At 38.1% G+C, this 17,913-nt stretch overlaps 1 protein-coding gene across 1 annotated transcript in view; it reads right to left on the reverse strand.

Annotated features, from left to right (window-relative positions):
- The window catches only part of LOC142339444 (uncharacterized), a 512,010-nt gene that overhangs the window by 87,369 nt on the left and 406,728 nt on the right, over positions 1 to 17,913 (reverse strand). The gene's annotated exons all lie outside the window — the stretch shown is intronic.

A 17,913-nucleotide genomic window follows, 5' to 3' on the forward strand; every position in this document is an offset into this window, starting at 1 on the left:
TAAAAAATTATGATAAACTCAAACGTTCCAGAATACATTGCATGAAACTTGGAAACTCAGAGCCAGCAAATAAAATTCAATTCAATTATCTCGTAAGCTTGGTTACTTTTGCCATTCATTTCATTGAAAACCTTGAAAAAAATTCAGTTGGAGTCTCTTGCACCTGTAATTTTATTTTAATAGAAATTTTTCATTTTGTATGTTACGAGACTAGTCTCGTAACATACAAAATGAAAAAGTTCTATTAAAATAAAATTACAGGTGCAAGAAACTCCAACTGAAATTTTTTCAAGGTTTTCAATGAAATGAATGGCAAAAGTAACCCAGCATTTTCACATGAAGAGAGGAGGTAAATGGTTTTCACTTTTTTCATCAACAGGAAGAAGACTGCAAGCAAGATTTATTTTCACATCTCCTGAACAATAAACATGAAAAAACCAAACATTCTCGGTTTCTCCATAAAATTATAGAAATAGGAATTTTTGAATGAATGAACAACTCTGCTTATGGATACAGTGAGAATTCGTATCATCTTAATTACTACAGTATCTGAAAACAACTCATATGTAATCAAGTTTTGTTGTCAAATTGGATCAGTGAATATATTGACAAAGGTACTTTCACGAACTGACTAATACATCCAAAACTTCTTCTTTTTAACAAATCGGGAGATAAAATTAACCCGTTCAATTTGAGACCAATTTCAATCCTACTTATTATTGGAAAATTATTTTAAAAAACAATACAGAAAACCTGGTTTCTTATTTTTGACTTTTTGTTAAGCTATCTGTTTGGTTGCAAGAGGTGAGCGAAGCATCGTAGACACACTTTTGCTATTGATTGAAAATCTGCGCCATTACAACTCTGCTTGCTCATAATAAAGTCATTCATTTGTATTTTTCTAGATTTAAAAGTCATTTGAAACAGTAGTTCATGAAATCTTACTTCAAAAATGTTTTCATTATGGCCTGGGATGTCCCGTATGCAACCAACTCATTTTGGCTTCTATTTAATCTAGCACATCTTGTTCAAAAGTTTAAAATGGTCTCCATTGAAAATACAGAAACACCTCGAGGCTCTCTGCTGTTCTTTTTATTTAAGAATGACCTGACTTTTTTAATTGAAAAAGGCTCTTCATGAACTACTCAAATCTCTACGCCGACAATAATATAACTAAGATTTGTGATGCAGATGTCGTTGCAGGGAGATAAATTTCAGTTTCAAATAACCACACGCAATTCCTGATTGATCAAAACCAAGTTACTCAATAATACTGAATGCTGAAATGACGCAAACAGTTTTGTTTTGTAAAACTAAGTCGGTCACTTCAATTTAACAAAAAATATCATTGATCAATCTAGTGAAAGCAGTTAAATTTGTTATCTGGTATTGACTATAGACCAAAAATTTTATTTAAGCAACGCACAAAAACTAATGAACTTGGTATCATAATTTTTTTGGGTGGTTCAACCGGTTCAGAAGTTTCCTTATGAAAACTCATGTGAACGGAAACTTCAAGAGTGATTTCAAGCTCAATTTACAGCCTTGAAGTCTTCCTTTCTCATTGAAAGTTTTTGTGCTCTGTATCAGCAGACAAGATAATTCAGTTTGAAAATGTTCAGAAAGTAAAAATATTATTTTTTAAGCAAGGGAACTTTATCCTTAGGATGTCTCGAAGCTAATATAGTAGCTCATGTAATTTAATTTTTCAAAGAAATATTTTATCTAAAAAATTAAGTTTTTTTTTGGCTGAGGTCGTACATCTGGTGGAGATTGTGATCCTGCAACGAGGACAAACCGATTGAAATTGTGTATTAAGCTATATTATTTAGTCGCTCGTTCAATTGCGTTAACTCTTTAAAGAAAAATATGAGCTAATTAATTTGGAAACCTTTCGAGCGTAGATTAATTTTACGAGTTTGATCTTCTTCGAGCATGTACCAGGAGGCACGTGCTAAAAACTGTAACTTCGAACGCACCAATTATAATGTTGACTATAGAAATGTAATTCAATGGTCAGCCAATGGATGACTTTTTCACGGTAGCAAAAGAAGATCCAAGGAGCAACAGTGGTTAAAGGGTTGCCCAGTCATAACGTGCCAAGGGAAATATAAATAAAGGGTCTTTTTTGAGACCTCACAAACACTGGCGTCAGTGAAGCAAGCTGATTAGATTGATTATCTGACGTCCGGCCACAGCACCACCAACATCACACATTCAATTTTAACTGAAGACGGAACACCGCACAGTTTTTTCTGATGACCCCCACTAAGCAAGCTTGAACGCGCAACCTAAAGGTAAAGGCAAAGGCAAAGACCACGAATCAACCCCAAAGACCTCCCAGCGGACAATAGATAACCCCAGCACAGTCAACAGTTCAACAACCAGAAACACAAAGCAGAAAACAAACCGACTGACAGCAATGCCGAACAGAACCATGCAACCATCCGTTTTGAACGAGAAAATCAGGGTGAGGGGGGAAAAATTGCTAAGAACCTGCAAACCATGAGCAAATCGATTGACAGTGGGAACACAGATGCCGCTAAAAAGGTTTATGAAAAATCAGTGGAAACATATTCGAAGTTAGAGAAAACAAATTACGAGTTCATTTCAGAGCTTGACGAAGATCAGCACAAGGAGTACATCGGCAAAATCACTGACACGTGGAACAACATCAATGACATGGAAATGAATATACAAAAGCACCATTCGGAAGAAAACACCACAAAAAACTTCAACACAAAAGGCAACAACAACACAACAGCAACTGCCCTTTCAACAGCAGATAACTCAACAACCAACAACAACATCAACTCTAGAGCAATTGTACAGCAGCAAACAATCATTAACAGAAACCTACACAACAAAAACCAGGAAACCATCAATTCTGCTCTGAGTGAGAGCCTCAACAGTTTTTGATATGATAGAATAACTTACTCAAGCAGCCTTAACGACCAACAGAACAGAGTAACTGGAATGGGGGACACACAAACATTCAATCAGGCAACAGTACAACCTTAGCAAATGTTAAAAACGTTATCACAACAATTTCGATTCTATACGCTTTATGTTGAAGCTCCTCCAACACTAAAAAGATGTATCTTCAGAAGTTCAACGGCAACCCAGGAAAATGGGCAGAATTGTACAGTCTGTTCAGCTTCATTATTGGAAACAATCATCTTAATGATGGACATAAGATCATCTTTCTACAGGGACTTTTGATTGGAAAAGCCAAAAAGAGCAATTGAAGAAAATGCTTTCAACTGACACTTGTACAAAGATGCAATAAACTAGGTGAAACAGCGTTTTGGGAACCCAATTGTCATCATCAGGGATCTTTTGGAAAAAATCATCAACTACAGGCCACCAACAACATCTCTTTCTTCGACAATTGTAATATTCTCCACTTTCATAAATACCATGACAAGGACACTACATGAACTGAATACCGAAGCCAAACTCAACAATAGAACAACCTTGAAGCATTCAACTGACAAACTGACGTACAGCAAAGAATTTAAAGGGAATCAGTTTGATCTACGACGACGAATTCAACATCCGACTCATGTAGACTTCAACCAATGGATTTAAGAAATAGCCCAAGCACATGAAAGCTCAAAGCATCAAAGACGAAACGGCACAGTAACACACCCAGTGACACACATCAAAAAAACTTTAACTCAAATGGAACCCGACTGTTTCATCAACAAACAACCCATCCGAACAGGAAACAACGTCAGCAACAACAACCCACACAGAACAAAAACAACTTCAGAATCAACAAAAACAACGATGCAACACAACCACCGAAGCAAAACACAAATGTTTCAAGCAACAGAAGCAATAGCAACAATCAGTTTCTGCCTTGTGTCTTCAACGACGGTAACCATCAGTTATTTCTTTACTCAACGCTTAAAACAAAGACAGCAGATTAAAAATTACAAACGGCTTATCAGTTGAACCATTGGAGAAACTGTTTGGGAGCGAAACATCGAGCCAACAACTGTCCTTTAAATTCTAATTGCAGGGAGCAAAGTTGCACGGTGCCAACAGTAGATAAGGACGAGCACTGACCTGATTTGTTCATACAAACTCTTAAATGAACCACTTGGGAGGAAACTCATTTGCAGTCATCAACCACAAAGATACAACCACAAAAAAGGATACGATAGCAGTGACTAAAACAAGAATCTTCTCTATTTCATGCCAGTTATTTTACATAAAAAGGCGAACAATGTTCGGACATACGCGTCCATCGACCCAGGAAGCAGCTTGATCACACTTCTCTCGAAGACAGCTGATGAACTACGCCCTCCGGAAGAAACACGTCAACAACTTGCTATGGAATAGCCAACAAAGAAGACACAAAAACATGTCTCAAAACATCAAAGGAAACTTCAAATTTGGAAGATGATGATTGCTTCAGTCTCAAACAGATTTACGTTGTTAAAAAAATCAATTTTTTAAAGTTGATGAAGCTCCCAGGACTGCTTTGTTTTGCATCAGACTGCTTTGTTTTGCAGCAAATGCCTCGCACAAGACAATGACCTCAACAAGGAAGTTTCTCATTGGTGGAAAGCAGAAAAAAGCAAGTCAAAAGATCCAGAAATTTTGTTGGCCAGCAAGATGCGTGAGACAAACCGATGAAAGTTAAGAAACAAGACTTATCTGGGAAGACAACAACAATTTACCAGACAACCGGTCATAAACCTTGATTCATCTGACTTATCTTGTCAACCGACTACAGAAGAAACTCGAGCAGTACAAGAAATACAATGAGGGCATTCAAGCCGACCTGGAAAAAGCCTACATTGTAGAAGTATCTTTCCATCAACATAACGATACAGGGTGGTACATATCACACTATGGTCTTGTCAGCCCGAACAAACCCGACAAGATCCGGAGAATCTGCAAAGCCAAAGCACCGCAAAGTGTAACAAGCCTCAATGAAAAAATCTTAGCTGGATCGGACCTCATCGGGAATTAGCTTGGACTTTTGCCACGATTCCGACAGAAAGCCATTGCCATCCAGGGAGGCATCGAAGCTTTTTTGCAATTTGAAGTACGAAAACAAGACCGACATTATATGCGAGTCATATGGAGACACGGACAAAACAGCCCAGAATTAGAGGTATACGGAAACAAAGACACATTTTTGGAGCCAGGGATTCACCAGCTTGCGCAAATTTTTTTTTGCAACAGACAGCCAAAGATGACATCGAAGATCACCCAAATTCTCTGGAGATCATTCAGTGGACATTCTACATGGATGACATGGCTGCATCTTTCAGCGAAGTCATCATAGCTTTCACTACAGCCAAAGGTGTCGAGGATACTTTAAAAAAAGTAAATTCAGCCAGACAAAAAGTTGCAGCAACAGCCCAGAGTTTTGTCAGCAGATGCAAGACTATCAATGCGAACCATTCCAAGGTTTCTGCAGTAAATTTCTTCATGAAAGTGTACTTGAAATTCACTGGAACTTGGACGAAGACAAAGTAAATGTTCAAAACGCAAGACATAGACACATGAAATGTTTGAACAAGAAATGTTCAAAACGCAAGGAAAACATGGACACAACGCACATTTTTGTCTGTTGTTTCGAATTTTTACAACCCTTTGGGAATCATATCTCATTTTCTCATCCGATTCAAGTTTTATTGCCAGAACTGTGGAAATTTGGATGCGAATGGGACAAAGCCTTCAGTGGAGACAATGGAAAGGCCATCAAGGATTGGTTACATGGAACGCAATTATTAGGTACGGCAGGTATCAGCAGGTTGGTAGGTACAATGGAATTCCATGTATTCTGTGACGCGTCATTGGAAGCAACAGCATCAGTAGCATACATCAAGACAACCAGGTAACAAGAAACCACAACTCGTTTTCTCATGGGAAAAACGAAAGTGGCGCACTTACGTCAAAAAACAATTCCCAGACTAGAACTGCAGACAGCACTTTATGCAGCTAGATTGAGGACAACAATCGGGGATGAAATGGATTTCAGGTATGAGAAAATTTTTCTATGGAGTGACAGCACGACCGATCTCAGTTGGATAAAAAACTTCAATTTGAAACTCAAGATATACATCGGAAACTGAATTGCCGAAACAAGGGATCTTCAAAGCACTAAACAGTGGAACTACGTCAACACCAGTGACGAAACTGGCAGCTTAAAGAACGAGGGGACTTATAGCAGTAGAAATCAAAGAAAAACCTTGTTGGTTACAGGGACCACAACTTCTTCTATCTTCCAGCGACAACTGAACAAAAAAAAGGAACAACATGAAAAAGTTTCTGTGAACAGCGCACAACAGAAGTCTCAGGGAACACAACAACAGCCAGTTGACAAGGACGTCTTTGCTGCCAACAGTTTCAGCCAAAGGTTCAAACTCAGATCCGTCATCATCAAAATAAAAAGTCTACGAAACACAACCAGAACAAGTGACCAACTGATCATAGATGCAGAGAACTTTCTTTTCCGTCTATCTCAACAACAGTCGTTCAATGAGGATGTATATCAACTAACACAAAAGAAGCCAATTCAAAAAAGGAACAGATTGATTCAGTTGACACCTTCAATAGACAAAGATAGAATCATTCGCTCAAACAGCAGACTAGCCAACGCACCAATTTCAACAGCAAAGAAAAAGCGGATAACCTTAGACGACAGGAGAAGGGTTATTCATCTTTTTCTAGATTTGAACAGCACAGCATCAATGTCCATGTTGGCGTTGAACAGCAAACACACAGAAATTAGTTGAACTGTTGGGTTTTTCAATGCAAAACAGTACCGACGAATATCTCGAACAGACGACAGGGACAACTCAACAGCAAGTCTCAGATGTCAGATCTTCCAAGAGACAAATTCTCATTCAAATTTGAAACCTTCATGTTCAGAGAAACCGGAGTAGACTTTTCGGACCCTATGGAGTCTACAGCCTGGTCAACACAGCCATGGAAGCTTACTGATGCTTGTTCACGTGTCAGACGATACGAGCCGTTCATATCAAAGTGACCGAGAACGAAGAAATGAATCATGCATAATGGCATTCCAACAATTCTTCAACCGACGAGGATTACCGGAAAGAATTCACAGTGACGACGCTTTGTATTTCTCCAGTACAGCAAAGAAGATCGAGAAAAATTGCTTCACAACTACAGAGATACAGAAATACGCCGAATGGAAAAAGGTTGCATGGAAATTTTTTCCACCTTGAGCACCACATTTGGTGAACCATGGGAGCGCCTCAATTGGATGAGCCAATGACTCCTCTTCAAAATCGCCGGATCTAGGGAACTCCTGGAAGACAGCTTCTCAACCCTTATTTGCCAAGTTGAAGCATTACTCAACAGTAGACCTCTAAAAAGAGTCTGCAGTGACATACGCGATGTTGAAAGCCTGACACCAGGACCTTTTTTGACAGAAATGACAACAGGACTGCCATCAGACACTACAATTGGCAGCAACCACAGAGGAACAGAGAAACTGTGGAACAATGTCAACAGTATCAAGAACGAGTTTTGGACACGAATTTTAAAATAATATCTGCCAACACTCAGACAACGTCGAAAATGGCACTAAACAGTAAACGGGATGGATTTAGGGGACATGGTTCGGAAACTAGAGAAGAACACACCATGGAGTATTAGGCCATTAGGTAGGGTACAAAAGGTAAGTAAGGTAAGGATAATGAGGTAAGGTCTTGCCTGGTTAAAACATCAAGTGAGGAATTTGTTTAACAAGATATTAAACTGATTTTGATCAATGCCAAATCAACAAAAAGGTTACCAATAGTAAATAGACAACAATAACTTAAAAAACAATTTGAAACACCAACTTGATATCAGTTTTGGATAAGTTGAAAGATGAAAATTTCAAAGTTTTATTTAGTGAGCTATCAATTCAAAAGATTTTTAGGTATTGTTCAGGTACAATTGGGAATTTCAATATGTAACTCACAAGGTTTGGGTAACATGGCTCATATTAGCAATATTTATCGTACATTAGAGAAAAACTTTCAAATGAAAAATTAGTTTAGTAGGTTTAAAAAGAAGTCAAATTAAGGACAGACAGTAGGTAGGTTTTGGAATTTAATTAATCAGCTTATTGCATCACAGCAGAGAGTTGAAGCAACGGGATAACTGTTTTTTAATAGGTAGATGACTTTAAAGAATTTAGGTAGAACCAAACACTTGAAGTACAAAAGTTTTACAAAAGAAGCTGGTATTCAGACTAACTCTAATTTCGCGAAAACGGGTAACAGGTAGGCAATAGATATAGGTTATTGGTAGGTTTTGGTAAGCGGGGAACTTGGGGAGCATCAGTTTGTCAATCAGCAACTTTCAAGGAGCAGACTAGCAACAAAATTTTCAGAAATCCTTCAGAATTTGACATTCGCAAATCGGGCAATACAAAAGTCGGTTCAGAAAAACTACAACTGTAAGAAATGCAACGCAATCAGCGCAAAAAGCAAATCATTTTCCGGCATATAATTTGCATATAACACAGGAAGAAGCACGTTGACAACCAGCACACAACAACAATCTACAGACGACACAGACGGAAGACATTAACCCAATTTTTGACAAGAACGAACACTTCGTAAGAATTACTTCAGCAGAAGCAACAGTATTTTTTCGAACAGTGGTCAAAACATTATTCAACAGGAGACTTAATCAATTTCATGTCAGACATACTTGTAGATATGAAGGATTTCATAGCTTCAAAATCAACGTTTAATTGAGAACACAACTCAATACAACATCTCCAACGGAATCAACAGCAGGTGAAGCAAGAATATCACATTCGGCGACATCAAAAGCAACAATCAAGCAAAGGGAACACGTCAAGACGATGAACAGCAACTTCAAACAGACTTCAACAGCAACAGATCCACTACAACCTTTCTGATTTTTGTTTCCAAAAATGGGACGGAACGTACCTGGAGGCAAGTGCTAAAAACTGTAATTTTGAAAACACCTAATCAAATTGATCATATAATATTGATCATATAGATGTAAGTCAATGAAGTTAGGAAATGGATCACAGGTTGCAAAAGAACATTTGTCACGCAAACCTCAGGCAAGTTCCAACTGTTGGCAAGGGGTAACAGTGGGCAAAGAATAGCCCAGGCATATCGTGCCAAAAGAAGTATAACACATGGGTCTTTTTTGAAACACCGCCAACACTGGCGTCAGTGAAGCAAGCTGATTATCTTGTTTCTCTGACGTCTGGCCACATTACCACCAATACCACAAATTCAATGTTAACTGAAGGCGAAACACCGCACAGAGCAGACCAGTATTGACAAAATTTTGACTGTTGTTTGACACAGGTCTTGTTAAGTATCAGTTAACTATTTCAATATTAGATATCTTTAACAGTTTAATATCAGAAATCTCTTATTTGGACATCAAATTGTTTGATTTTGAGGCATAATAGCAAAAACTGTTGAATAGATTAATTGACTGCAATGCTATTTAACTTGTGTTTACTCCGTGTATTTGGGTCTCCGTAATTGAAACGGTAGTGCAATTCATTAGTAGGTTCAGTCGATGCCTTTGAGTCAAAATTGCGGTGTTACTAAAATGAATAAAAGAGAAGTTAACTAAGGCGTATATAACTTCAAAATTTTGTTCAAATCTCCCTTTAAAGCGTCTAGGAACTTTTCCTGTATTTCAGTGTTTGGTTCACTTATTACAATTCAGTAGGTTACATTTTTTGACAAAATGGAAAAACAAGCATTAAAAAGTTGGCAAAATGAGCGAAACAATGCAAACCTTAGAGAAAAATTTTAACTTAGTTATATAGCTCTGCTTAATTGTTTCTGTCTATTTGCATCAAAATTGGGACCTAATCAGTTCCTTTCAGACGTAATAATTGTAATAAGTGAACCAAATAAGTGAATGAATTGTAATAAGTGAACAAAATATTGAAATACAAGAAAAGTCTTTAGACGCCTTTAGGGGAGATTGAAACAAAATTTTTAAGTCCTTTACAGCTTAGATAAATTCTCTTTTGCTCATCTGGTAACACCACAATTTTATCGAGCGAAACAATGAGACCGTTAAAAAATTTTTTAAACTATGTTATATAGCTCTGCAAAATTGTTTTTTTTCTATTTGCAGCAAAATTGGGACCCAACCACTTCATTTGAGACGATTGTCGAAACTATGGGAAGGCTAAATTTTAAAAGAAATAATTATATTTTTGTCTCCAGAATAAAAACATCTTTACCTCCTGCATTGTTCTCTCCATCGGCTTAAACAAATAAACAAAGGGAACACTGTGTTTTGTGTACAAATTTGTTTTTATTGCCTATAAAATGAGCATCTCAATCTTGAAATTAACAGTAGTCGAGAATGGAAGATTATCTTGTAAGAATCTGGCAGGTTCTCAAAAGACGATACGTCTCAAAACAATTTCTGACAGATTCCTACAGAACAACTATTTTTCTGACAGTTTTTTACATGGTTAGCTTTCTGTCTGCTGGATTTCTGCAAAAATAGCCATTTTTCTGTCAAATTTTTGCGAGATGCCTTTTCTTCCAGATTCATTCTAGATAAACATTTTTCTGTCTGATTCCCGTTCAAAAATTGTCCGGAAAAAATTTCAAAATGAGTGTTTCTTTGAGAATCTGTTTGAACAATACTTTTGTCCCAATTATCAAAGGTTCACGATTCTAATTTGCGTTTTAATTTCTTCTCGCATTAACCTATCCTTAATTTACTTCTTCAAATTGAAGCAATTTGTTGAAATACAGAAAAAAATGAATAATTAAATTTTTTTGTGTCTGTGCTTTTATCAAGAAAATATAAGTTTTAAAATTGGTGTGAGTCTTTTAGTTTACAATGTAGTTTATACTCAACATAAGCAAAAGAACAATTTTTAAGAAATATGAAACCGTTAAATCTGAGCTTCTTAAGCACTTTTTGGTATTTGTCAAAGGACTCTATGCCCTTTTTCGGTCAAGGAGGCGACAATAGCGCAAACAATTTTGTGAGGAATTGAAATGAGTGGATAGGTTATTATCAGCCAATTGGAATACTGCTCAACCGTAACCCGTAACGACTTCGTTTTATTTTATCGGAATCTTGCAAGATAAGCGTTGATCGCCAGAAATTAACAAGATAGCCAGTCTACTGGCAGAATCTTCCAAATAGTCATTTTGCTGATAGAATCTGCTAAATAAACCGTTTTCTGACACGATCTGCCTTGATTATCGTTTTCTGCCAGGTTTTCAAGGATCACTTTTATCTGTTTGAATCTGACAAATTCCTGCAAGATAAGTACCGGGTCTTGGCGAAGGAATATACTTTTCCCCTATTTAGAATGGGTTTGGATCACAAAAATTGGAAAGAGACGCCAATGAGACACATAGAAATTGCCATATTTCTAGCACAAATGTCCACAAGTCAGTAATTACTTTATTGCCAAATTAGACGTTTATGTCTGCAAAATATTCCAAAAAATATTTAATTGATCACAAAAACAAAAATTGTAGACATGAAAAAATTTTTTGAGTCATAGAAGCCCGATAAAGACAATTAAGAATTATTAAAATCATGTTCTTTTTCAGGGATAACTTCCTTGGAGAAAAAAGAACGTAGCCTTCATTCAATTCTTTAAAGCATTTTGGGGTTGTTATTGTTTCTATTACTCTTATGTTTTGAAATTAAGAGCAATTTTAATTTAGTAAGTCATGAAAAAAGATTCCGGTCTCATACAGCCCACGGACAACAACTTTTACCGGAAACTTGAACAATTTGAACTATACAACTTTCTATTTTTCCTATATTTTGTGAATTTTCTCTAAATACTTGTTGCATATCAAAAATTATATTTCTAAGCCACAAAGTTTATAGGGTGCTCACTGAAAGAAGATCTGCCCATAGCATCAAAATAGCGCTGACCTCTAGTATAAGTTTACGGGCATTATTTCAAAATCTTTACTTCTATTGTCGTTAAAACAGGGGGCCGGTCTTCAAGACTTATAATTTGGAGCGTACAATTCGCCATGTGAGCTTCAAAAGTGATCACAGTTATGGCTATAGTAACAGAGGTTGGTTTTGTTCTTAGGCTGTTAGTTGGACGAATTTTGAGTAACGGTTGGTATTCTCCTTACGAACGTTTGGCCGTTAGTATTTTGCTCACCAACCCACTCTTTACCTTGCCTGCTTAATTAATTAATAACAGTGATCATTTCATTTTGAACATTACTAACGGCACTAGTGAAAAAAGTCAGACGAACCCGTATCGATTTTTTAGATTAGCCAAAGATTAAAGATCAGGAATATAAGAGAAGTCTAAAGTTTTTTGATCGAGTGGAATGTCGGCTGTCAAGCAATCAAATTTCATTTTTGGAAAGGAATGTGCTCATTTTGTGTCTCTTCTGTAAACAGCTTGCTTATATGAACCAGACCAATGTATGCGTATGCACCTGACCGAACAGATCGAAATATGCGTATATGAACCAGAGCACCAGAACCAAGTACGGGCATCAACTAAACTAAACGGACTCAATTTAGGTTTGGTCCAGAAGGAGCGGTACAAGCCAATTTTTCCATACTATGAGATTGGTCGCATCGGACCTCCTTGTCCGCATCACTAGTCCGTCTGGCCCATACTGGTCTTGTGTCGAGGACCTCATCATGGGTTAAAAAGCTCTTTCACCGGTGACGACTCATTCAATTATTGTTTTCAATTCATGGTTAGCAATGCTCCAAGATAATTTAGTACTAAGGTATCAAGACAATTTTCAGTTTTGTAAGATCCAGATTTTTATCGCTTTAACACTCTAACGTAAGTAGTCAGCAAAATCAAATGCTGATTCTGACTTCACATAAGTGATATAAACCAGTGTTAGTAGGTTTGTTTGGTGAAAACTTTGTTTTTCTTTTCTAACTCCCGAGTACTCTATTTCATCTTACCCTGGCCGAGGTGTCCAGACCAAAGTGACCTCTGATCAGACCATTTTCGAGCACACGCATGTTTTCGGTGCGCTCGAGTTACGTAGCCTGGAAAAGGCTTTGGGCGCATTTTAGTCTGATCAGAGGCATCTTCGAGTGCACTTCAGTCTGATCAGAGTCCAGTTTCAGCGCACACTAATCTGATCCGAAAAAAATACCGAGAGCTATTGGGTTTGAGCAGAAACCATTTCGAGTTCATTTTTTTCAAGTCTTTTTTTCTTTTAAAAGGATGCTTGCTCTGCCAAGAGGTAACAATACAGCAGCGTTCTAATCAGAGACTCCTTTTGGAGTCTGGTGGCGCTGATCAGAACAAAGGGTCCAGCTGATAGCAATTGCCGCCCCCTACTATGGCTATAGAAATGGGAACAATGAACCAAATTTAGATTAGTTCGGAACATACATCTCCCTTATCGATCGTTTGATCAAGTTAGCCGATATGCAACGGTGATCGTGCAAACAAAGGAATCAGCAAAAACATTCACGAAGGACGAACAGGACATTTCAATCAAAATTCAACAAGCAATTGTAGGAACGGTGGCCTACAGCGTTTCCCAGCTACCAGGGACAGCCAAAGCACAAACATGTCAAAGTTTTGGCGAGAGAAACCACTTCGCGCGGTTGTGCAGCACAAGCCTTCTGAAAGCGCAAAGCAGAAAGGCAATAAATGAAATTGACCGATATATGAAAACAAATTAAGATGTGAATCAACTCGAATTTGGCCAAATAGATTCATCGTTTGGTAGTGCGAATGAGGACTACTAATTTAATATGGATACAGGGAAACCAAAAAGATAAAAATACTGACCCCAATTTTTTACTAGACCCCCAAGTCACATACAGAACAGCAAAATACAACTTGTTGGTCAACTCGGTGGGTTTTGATAAATTGATAACAACAAATATGAGAAGAATAGATATGCCGATAGGGTGATACTCGGCACCCAATCAGCACATGCATTCTTCCTCGGTTTTCGGAACTTACCCGACAATGAAAATGTTCTAATTTTAGAAACACCTCATTTTAGAAAAAACAAATTAAAATATTACTAACCTCACTTTGCCTTCCTAATAAGAATACCAACATTGAAGCACACTGTTTGACGGCTGTGGTGAACATTCAGTTTTGACTCCTTCCGTCCTGTTTGCTCGTTAATAATTCGTGTGAATTTAGCGCTGGTTCAAATTTTTACGTCAATAATGCAACTTGTTCTATGGACAATGTTATTAAAATAACCAATGTCTTCATTTTGAGCCAACTTGAGACTCTTTCTCCACTGCGCGTGCATCACCACGAATTTGATGTCATTATACTTTTTCGCTAGCGCCTCTATTACCCTTTCGTAACTTTTTCCATCCGGCGCTTCATGACCGTTATGGTACTCCGGCGAAATTCCAACAATATCACAATATTTTAAAATAGCTTTTGGTGCGTGCGTAATTGCTTCCATTACAAGATTACTAAACAAATACAAAAACAAAAACAGACATGTCAAAAATTAAACATTTTCCATATTAAAACAAAGAAAAAATTACTGGAGGCTTTTTGTTTCATGATTCACACGAGCACCAGGCACGCTCACAAATTTGACTTCTTCCACCCTCTCAGGCGAATGAATGTCCTTTATACATTTATGGTCCACATTTTGACACCAGCACAACTCATAATCTCATTCAATATTTGACGCACCAACCACAAAAAGTTTAGACATCGTAGTGCAAATATCGAATTGGCTGCGTGTTTAAATAAAACTTACTTGCTCGCCAAGGGTCCATGGTTAAAAACTGGCAGTTTGTTCGCTATTTTATCTACTCTAGACAATTTTTAAGAGTATAAATCAATTAAACTACAAAACTAAAGAAACCAGTTTGCCCGCACTCGCTGGACAAGGTTTGCATGACTATCAACTAGTAGCCACCTTTAACTGCCCCACTCTTCAAGGTAAGCTTTCTGCAATTTCGTGTATCCCGTCAAAAGACTTGAAAAGTTTTGAAAGCCTCTCACGCTCAACAATCTTGGGTTCATCTCACATGTAGCCCTAATTGAGTGATACTGCCGCACACAAAGTTCTTTAAAATTGAGATTCCCCTCCCGCAGCATCTGATAAAAAGTAGCTTGGTCACCGACACGGAGCTGCAACCTCCTCATAATTCCGCCTATATGGTGTACGTGTTTTATGAGGCTGTTGTTATTTAGGGTTTCAGCCCGTTCAAGGCGACGCAGCAATTGTGACGGGGCTTCGTCGTCACCAATTTCTTCAGCCTGCTCAACTTCAAGGCCGGCGAGATCATCTGCCTGCCTCAAGATGCTGCGGAACTGATCAACCTTTTGCAAAAAAAACAAAAAACAAAGTAAACAAAGAATCCTATACTAGAACTGCCCGCATCAGCTTTTCCCAAGACATCAAAAACATTAGTCAGGATCAAAATGCATTGAAAACTATTCAAGCTCACCCTGTCTCTCTCTTCTCTGTTTCTTCTCCTTGTGCTGGGTGAAGCATTTCTGTTGGGAGCACCTGGAGAAAAGAACCGTATTTCAACGGCCTCACTTTTCTCATATGAGGGAGGTGGATCATCGGATACTCCGGTATTTTCGAGTGCCTGATTCGACACCTCACCAGTAATTGGTGACTCAGGCGACAAGAGAAATACTGTTTCTTCCAACACTCTGGCGGCTTCATTCAGCAAGCCGTCATTGCTGTCATCATACCCTCCTGCATAACGCCCAAGGGAAACCAAGGCCTGAGTGAAAGCCTGTCTTTCTCCGTCTCTTGGACATCCATACATTCGGAGCAGATGGCAAAACTGCAATAGATGTGAACTTAGAGGCCTCGTATTTGCCTTCTCTTCTTCTTTCAAGGCCATCCGACTACCATTATCATCGTCCGAGGAGGAGGAGGAGTCTAGAATAGACTAAGCTTTCTCGGCGTCAAGGTCTCAATCTGAGCCTCCGGTTAATGGAATTTACCTCCTCATCGCCATCTTCCACTTCTTCCACAGAATTTTGCTTACTTCCGTTTTCAAACATTAGTGCTAACTCATCTCCAATTTCCATTTCAAACTGAGGCGACGGAGTGATAGACACATCACTCGCGTTATTTTCCGAGTTAGGATAGTCGACTAACATGGCAGAAGCAGAAGTAAAACTTGAGTTGGTGCTCGACATTCTAAATTAATTTTTGGAAATTGTTAGGTTTGCGTGTTTTTTTTATTTTACTGATTCATTTGTTTTTTCTACTAGTTTTTTTCAGTCTGTCGGATCAACTCCAACCTATTATTGCAAAAAAAAATTAAATCCTTTTTTGATAGCTTGCACAAGCTTTGCAAAAAAAACAACTTTTCAAAGAATTTATTTTCATTGTAGAAATACTAAAGTTCGGGTCGGTAAATAGATACAGTGAGCATCGTATAAACATTTCAATGCACAAAGTTTACTTGTCTCTAGCTGTTTGAATAATGGACGAATTTCGACAAATTTAATGGATGCATTTTTTTGCAGAGTTTCTGCAGTCTTCTAAAAATACTCGGGAAAATTTCGTGAAGATCTTTTTTGAAGGAGTCGTAGAAAAGTAGTTGTACATTACTGTCTGCGATCAAAAGCCAGTGTTCCCCAAAAAAGCAATATGTTTGATTGTTAACAATAACAAATTTGTTTCGCTGATTGAAAGGGAAATTGTCAGCAGAATAACAGCCAAGGTAACGCAGGCTATGCTCAGAGTGTATACTGACAAAACGATCAATGTCACTGTTGTCAACCATTGTAAATAGCTGAGTTTTTGATAACTTCTCTATTGCAATTAACCAAAGCAACAAATCGACGTTCAGCCATAAGTATGACTCTAATGGGTTGCTTGGTTGGTGTTTTGAATTTAAATTCGATCGCCAACCGTGCACCAGTAAGTTCTGGGCGGATTGGGCTGTCCCGTAAGTCGTAAGTTGGAATCGGCTGTAAGATTGAAGAGCAACGAAAAATGATTGGCAAAGTTTTTTAGAGTAAATCCGTTACCGCCAAGAGTGACCCAAGGCCGTCTTTGTTGTGTGGTAGAGACGGACGTGGCTTTTAGAGATATCAATGAGTGCGCCACCTACTTGCGATCCTTCTCGTGTGACCCTCACTGAACTCAAATCAAAGTCCTCGAAACTGAAAGGATTAGATTTGTACGTTCCCGTGAAAGAGTTCTCTGGTACCAAGACCACAACCAATTTGCAAGCTGGAGCTCTATTGAACAAATTATCCTGGTAATAAACGCTGGGGCCTGTAGTTATAAGAAAAGAAGTAATGGGAGACTCTTGCCACTCATATTGAGCTGCTTTTTTCTTTAAAGCTCTCTCCAGTGAAATAAATGTCTCCGTTCGAATTTCCAACAAATGTACAAATAGAGCATTTAGTACCTTGATTGTGAAACTACTCGCATCCTGACAACCTCCGAGCTGAAGCATAATGAACTTGTCCAAAGAAAGTGTCAGTCTGATCCGAACTTCAACTCCAGGCATCAAATACTTGTCAACACTGTTCAAAAAATTGTCAGAAATTGTGGAATAAGTGTGAAAGCTACGCCCTGAGTTAACAATTTCATGCCATCTTGAAAAAGCATCGTTTTTCAAATTGTTGAAATCCGAAGGATCTGGTTCAAAACTATAGCCTTGAGTTGCCGTTATGCTCTGCTTGGTTGTCAGGTCGTAACTGAGGTCAGCCTCTAAGATGGACTTGTAGGGGTGCAAATTGCTGGACGAGGAGACCATGGTGCCATTCAAGAAAATTTCCACATTTTGCCACAAACTATTGGCGATGTTATTCACAAAAATTGGTAGGGGCTCGCCGCTGTACCATCACTTTTTTCTTCCTAACAGCTGCTTCACCTGATGATTTTTTAATCAACAATAATTCCATTTTGAGTAAAATGTTGATTAGATCGGCTACAGTTCCACATATTTCCGTACGTGGCG

Source organism: Convolutriloba macropyga, chromosome 5 (assembly GCF_964194025.1).
Source record: "Convolutriloba macropyga chromosome 5, txConMacr16.3, whole genome shotgun sequence".
Taxonomy (NCBI): domain Eukaryota; kingdom Metazoa; phylum Xenacoelomorpha; order Acoela; family Convolutidae; genus Convolutriloba; species Convolutriloba macropyga.